The sequence below is a fragment of the Mus caroli genome, chromosome 1, assembly GCF_900094665.2.
Source record: "Mus caroli chromosome 1, CAROLI_EIJ_v1.1, whole genome shotgun sequence".
Lineage (NCBI taxonomy): Eukaryota > Metazoa > Chordata > Mammalia > Rodentia > Muridae > Mus > Mus caroli.
Genome location: NC_034570.1, coordinates 154,000,758 through 154,010,048, shown reverse-complemented (window position 1 = coordinate 154,010,048; position 9,291 = coordinate 154,000,758).

Here is a 9,291-nt window from a genome sequence, read left to right as displayed (position 1 = left end):
ACGGGTGCCAGTGCCATCAGCGCCATCTTGTAATGGCGAATGAGAGGGTGGCTCCTTACAATAAGGTACCTAAAGGCTTGGAGGATTTAGCCAAGAAACTCCTTCCCAGACACTCCTCTCTGCAAAAGGTATTTAACCTCAGGCCCACCCTGAGAAGTGAGGTATGCTTTTACTCATTTAATTTCCACCATGACAATAAATGCCTAAAACCATGGACTGCCTCTCTTCATCGAGATTCACAGTGGGCAATGAGAAGGCCTTCACTTATAGAGCTGCTGTCTAATCTCCCATAGAAGGCCTCTCTGTGCTACCAGCCACAGCCCCAGCAAGCCAAGCTAAACCCAAGCCAGCCAAGGACTCTCTCCCACAACGAATACAGCTGGAGCTCCCCTCTTTTCCCCCTCAACCTGGGCTAGATCCAGTCCGAGGGTTCTCACTCCATTCTCAACTCTTCTGCAGCTCCCAGCTGTGTGTGGGTGCCCAAGGGCCTGAGAACCAGATGGCCCGGGCCTCCTTGCAGGCCCAGGGACCTGTGAGCTGGCTCTGCTGTTCCATGCCTTAGAGCTGTGTTTCCCCACGCCCGGAGCTGTGTCCTCTGGCATGGGGTAAGCATGGTCAAACTTCATGCATCCTGTCTCCCTGAGTGCTTATGGCAGACAGGACATGGGACCCCATTAATCTTACAGTTTCATACATACATATACACATCCACATACTACATATACATGTGCACACACACATGCATATGACCACATATGCACACACACACATAGGCACACACAGAATACACATACATGTGTGCACATACATACACACACACAACACATACACTCATGCACACACTCACACCTGCACAACACGTCAAGACCTGTCAGTTTTCATACTGATATATAAGTTCATGACACCTCAGAAAAGTTATTTAAGAATAATTTACATCTTTCAATTTTGTTATCTTTTTCTTGCCTAAAATTGATGTTTGATTGAACTTTTTGTTTCATCTCTAAACTCTCTCATTTGTTTAAAATCTGAAAGTCAATGAATGACTCTGGCTCTGAGGGACATGAGTGGTGCTCGTTAGCTGTGGGTAAGAGCATTTGCACACTCAGCTTTTATTCTCATAAACGTCCCATCTTTTGTTAAGCCGAGAGCTATGCAACCATCAGCAGAACTTGCGGTGTGCACATCCTTTCCTCTCAGTACAAAGGTTACCATATTGATCAACTGTGTAAAGAGCCAAGCATTTCCCTTCACTCGTCTTGTAAACAAGGGATGTTTATTGAACGTATAGCATACACTAGCACTGTACCAACAAGGTAGGCATCACACTCGGTATCTACATCTAGTAAAAACCCTCTGTGCAGTTATACATTATTACTAATTATAAGATATTCAGGTGAGAACTAAGGACAGTGAACCATTGCTCACTTTTGTATTGCCCGTGACACTTGAAATCTTCATATATTGTTTCCCACCATGTCTAAGATACAAAATTTAAAAGTAATTAAATCTCATGCTACAGATCTATATGACTCTCTAGTTTAGGCATGAAAAGCATTTTTGAGTTGTATGTTGTTCACACACACACACAGAGCAAGAGAGGTATTTCTTTAAGGATGTTACAACTGTTGATCAGATAACTCATTCCTATTTGTTAGCACTTCTATTATTCATTTTATAATTTGTAATTTCAAGGTCCATTCCAACCTCCCCTGTGATATGAAGTCCCTGAGATATAGAGTAAGTTGCTGAGCAAAGGCTATCCAACTTGAAGATGCATTTCAAAGGGTTTGGAATATCCTGGTTGAAATGTTGAATTTCATTAGCAAATGGGTAATTGCCAAAGGCAGATGAATGACAAGTGGTTTAGTGTTGGTGAGAGTTTCTAAAATAACACCTGAATGGTATGAGGCGTAGTATTTTTTCAAAGTAAAGTAGGACTGGAAGGAAAGAGGCCATGCACCTTGCAGTAAGGTGAGACATCAGTTATGCCACATGGGCTGTTCAAAGGACCCATGGGCTATGAAAGAGGATAAGCTGGAATGGAGCCATATAACATATGCCTTAATTTCATTCATGGAGCAAACTGAGCACATGGTCTCTTGCTTTGATGAAGGATCAGAGGGAAGCCCATGGATGCCATAGAAATAGAAACATGCAAAATGCTTTTAGGAGACCATGTGTCAAGGAGCTCTCCAGATGGGATGGATAACTCTCTCTTCTCTCTTTCAGCTCAAAAGCCATCAAGAAAGTTGCATTGGGGTAGATGGTTTGTAAGGAGACAAACGGGATCCAAGGACAGTGGGATATGAGAGATGTTATAGGCTTTAGAAGCTACATATGTCTATGTATGCTCTTTCCACCATTTCTACTCTCTGAAAGCCTGCCCCTTCTCTTTCTGCACAGTCCAAGCCCATCCGTGCCTTATGATGTTGCACAGTTCCAAATGTTTTTAATTCCCACAGTCCAATGGAAAAATTATCATTTTTGATGATCAATTTATTGATAGAAATATCATTTAACTACTCTTCATTTAACTAATAATGGATGCTGTATATGATAATGTTTTATAGATAATTTTATTCCTCTAAGTAGCTTGAGTTGTGAAACTACTTTGAAACCAGTTATATTTCTCCTGCCTAGCATAGTACTTAGGATGTAGCACAGACATGATCACCTTCCTTATATCACTGAGCATATTGAATTTTGAGATGTAAATTTCCCAGAAAATTTCTATATGGAATTCCTGGATGATTTAGAAAATACAATATGCATAACAGGTACTTAATGTCCAATTGCTAAGGGTCCACACAAAGATAGTCTAAGCTTAAAGTTAATCTCAGCATCTTAGAGGTGACTGATTTTTATTATCATTCCTATTATTCTTGATTATACCATTTATCCATCTACCTTTCCTCTTTTGCTAGGGACAGAGATCAACCAGAACTAGCTTGTGCAAAGCGGGAGTTCTTCATTTCTAAGTCTTCATTCACAAATGCTTGAACAGTATTGTTCAAGTTGAAAAGAGAGATTCAAAAGTGAGAGCCACAGAGCCTTCATTCCAAGATCCAATCTCACAAGATCTCTTCTGTGTGCTTGCTTAACTTCATTCTGCAAGCACATTCTTTCCACATGTCTGCTACCAGACCCAGGTGCATAACTTCCTGTCTTGGGAACAGAAGGGAATATGGTGGCTTTTAGAAAGAACTATGATGAGCTTTTCTTAGGTCGTGGACCAGTCTTTGTCCAGTCACTGTAACCAATGAAATATAACCAACTCTGATTGTATAGATTTGAGGTATCCACCTTTTAATCTTGCAGCTAGGGGAAAAATGGCTTTGATATGGGGGAAGAATAGAATAGTTGATATTGCAAGGAAAGCAATAACGCTCATAGTTCATTAACTGTTGAATGACAGGAAACAGGGCTCAACCTGGCGACATGCAGAATGAAGAGGAACAGGGTGAGGGGGATGGGTTTCAAATGTTCAAAGGAAAGAAGTATGTTCAGTCACATACTTCTAAATGAGTCCTGCTGGGAATATTGTTCTCCTCACTTGCTGCATGCCATCTTCATTTCTGAAGGCCAAAAAAGTGTCCAAAGGCTATCCGAGTCAACTGAGTCTCTAAGTGATCCTGGAATTCCTGGAATTCAAGTCTATTAGGAAAGATGTGTTCATTTTGTTGATAATAGTTGTCATGATGGTTACAAAAATAACACATTTTGCCATTTTGCGACCTTAAAGGTGATGGAATTCATGCACACATAGGTCACATCAAGAGCTCTAAGGAGGCTGGGGTGCTGACACTTGCCTTAAGTCCAGCACTCAGGAGGCAGAAATAGGAGGATCTTTGAGTTCAAGGTCATCCTGGTCTACAGGGTGAGTTCTAGGACAGCCAGGGCTACACAGAGAAACTCTGTCTTGAAAATCCAAAACAAAACAAAAGGGAGCCATTAAGGAAATGTACCCATAAAATCAAACTTTTTATTTTTATTTTTTAATGTTTTACCTGATTTTATGTTCGCTAGAAACATTTGAAAGGAAAACCAGAAATTTCTTTGCTTATTGGCTAAAGAAATGTTGTCATTATTCCATTAAATGATGGCCAACATATTAGAAGGATATATTGAAACAAGTTGCTTTATAAAGTTCTGAGATATTTCTGCAGTGTCTAAGATTTTCTTTACAAAGATAAAGATCAGTTCAAACTGTGTGAAGATCAACATTAAAAACATTAACAACTGTGTGGGAGCATAGCTGTTATTTTTACAACAAGAGGATACATCTGTCATTTCTACATTATACTAAGAAGGTATATCTGTCATTTCTACATCATAACAAGATGGTATCACTACCATTTCTGTAACAAGAGGGTATCACTGTCATTTTGTAATGAAAGGGTATAACTATAATTTCTACATCATAACAAGAGGATACAGCTCTCATTTCAGTAACGAGAAGTGTTTGGCCATGCTAATTTTTGAGCATATACTAAAAGAGATATTTTAGAAATTTTGTCTTGTGTTTGTGGAGTTGCTCTTTTGTGTAGACATGCCTCAGATACAGAGCCCTATGTTGGCCATTACTTGCCTTGGATTCTTGCATAGAGTCTCTAGCACAGACAGAGTCAATCCACATCACCATACCAGCTTTCCTAGTTTCCCAGCTTTGAAATGTGTGTTTGGAATGAAAAGATAAGGAGGAAATTGTCTGTTAAGGGTTCACAGTTACCTGAAGATGTCTCTGAGAATGGGTTACTTCAGCTTCAACATTTTCTTTGAAATCAGTTGCAGGGGCTTCCCTTCCCTCTCAGAGCAAGCCAGTGGTTACAGTGATTTCTTCCCAGATGTTCCAACTTTGTTAGTTTCTAAGCAAGATTAATATCTATCCATGTTCATATTTTTGGCTTCTAGGTCTGTGAGCCTTAGACAGATATGACTATAACACTATCACCCCATTTGTAAAACAGTGAGCCATCTTTAGGCCTCTCTTGTGTTCTAAATATCAGCCTATGGTGGCCGACATGCAAATGGTCACATTTTTAAAAAATTATTCAATGTCAATGAAAGGAATGTCTCCTTTTTAAAAAGTGTTCATGATCAGCAGTTTTCATGAGTCAGAAATAAGGAGCAGATACTAGTTAGAGGAAGGTTCTGTATGACCCATGACGTCAACCAAACTATTTCTGAGCATCCTCCCCTCCTTTAATGATGGTTGCGTGACTTATTAAGTAATTAAAATATTCACAAAGTAAACATGCTCATGTACTGGAAAGCCAAGTCAAAAGCAAGAAATCACCAGAATGTGTGCTTCTTTATGGTTGACAGCCTTTGCAGCACCATCCCAACCAAACGTGACAACAGTTTTTACATGTGCAGAGGGAGTCCTGGCTTCCTTTCAACATTGTGTCTATGTTCAGTTATATTCCACTTACTGTCTCCTGTCTTCCATTCAATCCTTTATACACTTGTCAGTGTATGTCGCTGTAGTTTGATTGTTTTCATTGCTATTTAGTGTGTTATACACTGGTGTTCTATACACACGGAACACATTTTGTTTACTTACTGTGATTTGATGGATGTTTTGATTATTTTCAATTCTTTTCTCACAACTAATTCTACTGTAAACAATCTTATCAGTGCATTTTGCCCATTGAAATTATGTATTTGTGGGGTTTGTTGGTATATACTGAGTTTCTAGGCTATGGAAACATATGTTCATCTTTAATGCATGGTATCAAGCAATTTTCTAAATTTCCTCTTCTTATTTATTCCTGTTAACATTGAGTAGAATTATATTTTTTTTCACAACCTTTCAGCTTGTTCTTGTGGATGGGTAATAAGATCACATGAAAGTTTTACTTCTGTTTCTTTGAAGAAGTATCTGAGCAACACTGGGCATCTTCTGATTCCTTTCATAGTCTCTTGGATCTTCTTTCTTTGATATCCTTCCTCAAATCTCCTGTATATTTTAATTGGATTGTCTATCTTTGTCTTCTTATTTTGTAGGTGCTTTTATGCATTCTAAATATGAGGCTCTAGAAAGAATATGTATTGCAAAGATCTTTGCATACTTTGTGAATTCTCTGCATTCTCTAATTCGTTCACTTGATAGATATTGATAGATAATGAGGAAAACATCTTTATGTTGTCTTAAGATCTACTTTCTAGTAATGATGATTAAATTTATAATACATTCTCAATATGACAATATATGTTTTAAAAATTATTTATATTTGTGTGTGTGTGTGTACTTATATGTGAATGCAGGTATCCATGGAAGGCAGACTTGTTGGACCTCTAGATCCAGAGAGTAAAAGGCACTTGTGAGCTGCCTGACTGCCTGACATGGGTTCTGGGACTCAAAATCAAGTCCCCCAAAGAAAAGAATACATTCTTAACTGATAAGCCATCTCTCCAGCCCTGTGAGTATATTAGAACTGCACCTGAGTTTTGAATACAAGAGCTTCCTGTGCTTCATTAAAATGAAAAGAAATTTTATCAAGCTGCCCACTGCCAAAGTCTCTAGTTATTCACATGACGACCTGAGTTTCTAGTTTGACTGTCTATGGACCTGTCACCAAGCTCTTTACTCAGGACGCCAGTACGAAAGGTTCAGTGACACCCCCATGCTGCCTGCATGCTCAGTTTATGTCACAGGCTTAAAGCTGCCTGGACAAACTCGTTTTCTGTCACCACAATTTTATGCCACTGTTGCCAGCTATCTTATACTGGTTCTAGCCATATGCCTCTTTGCTAAAGTTACCTAAGGTTCTCATTTCTATCCTGTCCAATATGATTTTTACTACTGTCATTAAATCCTGTTCAGTTATAACCAATCTATATCGAGCTCAATCTTCTCAGAAGTTTGTTGATGTTAAGTTTATGACTGACAGAATTCCCAAAAGCCTCTAAGGTTTCTCCCACAAAGTCTCAGAAAACGTGGACAGAGCTACAGGATGCTGTCTGGATGGTGATATGATGATCACTGAAATACACAGTGGACAAAACTGGGTACTCTGAGTCAAATGACTTAGCTAAGCCAAGATAAGCCATTTCTCATGTCACACATATCCATTCCACAGAGAAAAAGCCCTGCATATTCTGTGCTTGAAGGCTAGACTGACAGCCCAAGTTGCCATGGAGACCATAGAGTCCACAGAGAACTGTTTGCTAGTAGACTGCCATGTTTTAAATAATATATAACTGGTATATAGCTGCTAGATTTTTGTTTATTTCTCAGACTTCTGACTACATTGACAGCTAGAAAGAAAGCTTTCACAGATATAGTCTGTTATCTCCTTACCTAAACTCTGTTTCCATTAATTAAATGCTTCATATTTCCTCTTCTTGCTATGCCACTGTTAAAATACTATCTGAGTTCCTATAAATTTTCCCAACTCTAACAAATTATTCCACTATATGATCCAACTTTTTAATCCTGTTCCTTCTGCTCCACTCCACTTTAAAGGCTCACTTTAAAGACTGCTCATGTTGCTAACTCATGCTATCTCTTTTATAAACTTATAAGCTACAGGAAACCCACTCTACTACCTCTCAGGGACCCATCCAGATAAGTACATCCGCCCAAAGTTCCCACTTGCTACCTATTCCAAAGGGTGGGATTCCTCTGGGTTTCAATTGTACATCTTAAAAAAAGTTTTTCTTTCTCCCAAATGTACTTAATCTTATTCTCTACCGATAATAATGTGTTTCAACATCTTGTCCAGTCCAGGAGCTTGCTACGTCCAGGACGACTCCAGAGAAGCAACCTTCAGATGCTCCAAATCTCCTCTCAGACAGATGCTTCTACTGGACCTGTTCCTTCTGACCTATCCTCAGATGGCCCCACAGGCCGTGGACAGCAAGGAAACAGCCAACTCTCCAAGGACTGGACAAACATCCCCCATACCCATTCCTCTAGGTTCCCCAGAGGCACCATCATCCCAATGTCAGCATGAAGCAGCCAGATACCATCGATGACCCAATTCCTGCTTCGCCATCACGTCTTTCTAATTTTTTTCTTTTTTAACTAAACCAAAATGGGGAATGTTGGTATTCTGTCTAAACCCCACCCCCACAGTTCCTGGCAGCAGCCAGGTAGGCTTGGCCCACTATGAAAGGGGCTGCTTGGCCCCTTCTCTCTCTCTTATTCTCTTGCCTCTTTCCCCCTTGCTCCCCATTCCCTTCCCCCTTCTCTCCATGTGGTCATGGCCACCCCGCTTCTCTACTCTCTCCTTCTTGCTGCCTTTCTTTGCCTCTGCTACACTCTTAACTCCCCTCCCCTGAGGGACCCTTGGCATGGGCCCACTGAGGAACCCCTTTCCCCCATGCCCCACTAGAGAATATTCTTATAGCTCTTTCTCTTTTTATGATCACAATAGTAAATATCTCATTTTCTCATAGAACAAGGTGTAAATTTGCCCATATTAAACTTTCTCATTCCTATTTACCACATGTCATTTTGTTCTTGCTTCTTTCACTCAACTTTATATTGAGATTCGTCCATGCATTGAGTTTCATTACATGCCATTGCCATTTAACACTGAATTACATATAGAAAGCAATTCATCTGTTCATTCTGTCACAATGAACATTAACATTAGCTTATTCTTTTATAAAATTTAGGAGTGCTCATCAAGAGAGACACACCTGAAGGACTAAGAGCTACTTCCTTTTTTGTTGTTGTTGTTTGAGACAGGGTTTCTCTGTGTAGCCCTGGCTGTCCTGGAACTCACTTTGTAGACCAGGCTGGCCTCGAACTCAGAAATCCACCTGCCTCTGCTTCCCAAGTGCTAGGATTAAAGGCGTGCACCACCACGCCCGGCTAAGAGCTACTTCTAAAACTGAAATGACCTATGAGAGTTTTTCATGAATTAGGCACAGTACCTTTACAGCCTACAATCTACCCTAGAAGAGCATTACTGATACAGATAAGGGTACTTGTTATTTCAGGGCACTTGGAAGGGTGTTACATACTATAAAGAACCATTAAAGCCTGAATAGATACCAGGGTCAATAATATATTTCTTCCTATGAGCACTACTTCTTATACCCAGTGTCCTGTAAATAACCAAAGATCAACCCCAAATTGGCCTCTGTAAAACTCTCTCCTGCTATCTGAGCAAAGGACTGTCCAACAACTAGCTGGACTTGATGTTAACTGGTTGTTGACACTGGTTATTGGGAGTGTTCTGGAGATATCTTGAGGAAACAACACAATGATTGCAGCTGCTTACTCTGGCTCCTGAAAAAGCAGCCTAAACCAGGGTTGTTTTTAAAAACTTTGTTATC